The sequence below is a fragment of the Aptenodytes patagonicus genome, chromosome W (genome assembly GCF_965638725.1).
Source record: "Aptenodytes patagonicus chromosome W, bAptPat1.pri.cur, whole genome shotgun sequence".
NCBI classification, from domain to species: Eukaryota; Metazoa; Chordata; class Aves; order Sphenisciformes; family Spheniscidae; genus Aptenodytes; species Aptenodytes patagonicus.
Window position 1 is genome coordinate 29,259,157 of NC_134981.1, and position 3,168 is coordinate 29,262,324.

Consider the following 3,168-nt stretch of genomic DNA (forward strand, 5'->3'; position numbering starts at 1 on the left):
TTTTCCTGCTGTACATGTTAAAGATTGGTGTTGGTTTTTGCAGTTTGCTGTGGTCTGCAGTGAATAGTAATGTCTCGCTTGTGAGGTTTGTTTTTAGAACATTGACCTTGACGTTTCTGTGGTATGTAAACTTCGCAATGAAGCCGTTACTGTACCATGGATACCATATCGTGGAGACAACTAGCAATTGCAGTAACTTTTCTGAGAGTTTTTTTACGGAGGAAATACAGGATGGCAGGGTCACTACCTTCTTCTATGATGTTTCCTCCTTCATTACAGTAATTTTTCAGTATTTTGAGCATCCTTGGGCAGTTAAGATACTTCTATTAATACTTCTTGGGAATATTGTTTCGGTTTTGTCTAAAGTTGGTAAGCAATTTAAGAATATCATCCAGAGATCTGCCCCAAGGCTGTATGGTTATGAGTGGCAGGGTGTGTGGGACAAGATGGGCAAGTACCTAGGCCAATGGGCACCCCCAGTGTTTTGGAACTTCACCCCTGAGCAAGTGCAGAATCCTGAAGAGTTAGTAGAATATTTGGAAAAAGTATGCTGTCACCCTGGCAACTCTAGAGAGATGCAACTCATTGCAACGTGCTGGGGCCTGGCCCATGCCTACCGAGCCCTGTTCAACACCATTCAGTACCCTCAAAGGGAAGAGAAGGTCTCTGGCTCTGACAGTAAAACGACACGCACTGCGGCCACTCAGACCCGGGCAACAGGCCGTGCAGCCACTCAAACCCGGGCAACACGCACTATGGCCACTCCAACCCCGGCGACAGGCTCTGCGGCCACTCAGACCCCGGCGACAGGCCCTGCGGCCACTCAGACCCCGGCGACAGGCCCTGCGGCCACTCCAACCCCAGCGACATGCACTGCGGCCACTCCAACCCCGGCGACAGACCCTGCGGCCACTCAGACTCCGGTGACATGCACTTGCACTGCGGCCACTCCAACCCCAGCAACAGGCCCTGCGGCCACTCAGACTCCGGTGACATGCACTTGCACTGCGGCCACTCCAACCCCGGCAACAGGCCCTGTGGCCACTCAGACTCCGGTGACATGCACTTGCACTGCAGCCACTCCAACCCCGGCGACATGCACTGCGGCCACTCCAACCCCGGCGACATGCGCTGCGGCCACTCCAACCCCGGCAACAGGCCCTGCGGCCACTCAGACTCCGGTGACATGCACTTGCACTGCGGCCACTCCAACCCCAGCAACACGCCCTGTGGCTGAACCAAAGAACGAGCCTGTGCCAGTATCAGTCGCCCCTGTACACAAGAAGAAATCTTGGAAGCGGAAGTCAGCTCGTTTAGTAAGGGAGGAAGAAGCTTCTTCTAAAAGGGAACCGGAGGAAGAAGTAGACGAGACAGATGACCCTAGAGAAGGACCATCACGAGAACGGGAGGAGGAAAGCCGGCCGCTGATCAGGGAGGAGGAAGAGGAAGAACTCATAAACGAGGCAGTGACCACCCGATCTCTATCCCTGAGTGAGCTGCGAGATATACGAAAAGATTTCAGCCGCCGTCCAGGTGAGCATATTGTCACCTGGCTGCTCCGATGCTGGGATAATGGGGCCAGTAGCCTGGAATTAGAGGGTAGGGAAGCCAAGCAGCTGGGATCCCTTTCTAGGGAAGGGGGCATTGACAAAGCAATTGGAAAAGGGACACGTATCCTCAGCCTTTGGAGGCGACTCCTGTCAAGCGTGAAGGAAAGGTATCCCTTTAAGGAAGATGTCATATGTCGCCCAAGCAAGTGGGCCACCATGGAGAAGGGTATCCAGTTTCTGAGAGAATTAGCTGTGCTGGAGGTGATTTATGATGACCTGAACAATGAACAGCTATCCAAAGATCCAGACGAAGTCAAGTGCACACGACCCATGTGGCGGAAGTTTATAAGGAGCTCACCATCGTCATATGCCAATTCATTGGCAGTGATGACCTGGAAAGATGGAGAGGAACAAACAGTGGATGAATTGGCTAGTCAACTCCGGCAATACGAGGAAAGTCTTTCTTCCTCCATCGTCTCGGCTGTGGAGAAACTGTCCCGGGAGATCCAGCAACTCAGAGAGGATAGGTCCTACTCCTCACCTATACGGACCAGTATCTCGGCTATTAGAAGTAAGCGTTCTTTTGCTCAAGAGAGAGGATATAAAGGGTACACACCACGGGGCACCCTATGGTTTTACCTGCGTGACCACGGAGAGGACATGAGGAAGTGGGATGGGAAACCTACTGCAGCCCTAGGGGCACGGGTACGTGAATTACAAGGGAAAACAATCACAGAAAGAGGTTCTTCCAGGAAAATTGCTGCTCCAGTTTCCAGCGGGCAGTTCCACAGACAGAGTAGAAGGGCTGATCTTACTCTTGATCTTAATGAAGAAACTTCTGACTCATACGTACAAGAAATGAGAAACGAGTACTGTGATGAGGATTAGAGGGGCCCTGCCTCCAGCCAGGGGGAGGAAAGGGACAACCGGGTTTACTGGACTGTGTGGATTCGGTGGCCTGGCACATCAGACCCACAGAAGTATAAGGCTCTGGTAGACACCGGTGCACAGTGAACCCTAATGCCATCAAGATATATAGGAACAGAACCCATCTATATTTCTGGGGTGACGGGGGGATCCCAACAGCTATCTGTATTGGAAGCCGAAGTGAGTCTAACTGGGAATGGGTGGCAGAAGCACCCCATTGTGACTGGCCCAGATGCTCCGTGCATCCTTGGCATAGACTACCTCAGGAGAGGGTATTTCAAGGACCCAAAAGGGTACCGGTGGGCTTTTGGTATAGCTGCCTTGGAGATGGAGGAAATTAAACAGCTGTCCACCTTGCCTGGTCTCTCGGAGGACCCTTCTGTTGTGGGGTTGCTGAAGGTCGAAGACCAACAAGTGCCAATCGCTACCACCACGGTGCACCGGCGGCAATATCGCACCAACCGAGACTCCCTGATTCCCATTCATGAGCTGATTCGTCGACTGGAGAGCCAAACAGTGATCAGCAAGACTCGCTCTCACCCTTTAACAGTCCCATATGGCCAGTGCGGAAGTCTAATGGAGAGTGGAGACTAACAGTAGACTATCGTGGCCTAAATGAAGTCACGCCACCGCTGAGTGCTGCTGTGCCAGACATGCTAGAACTTCAATATGAATTGGAATCAAAGGCAGC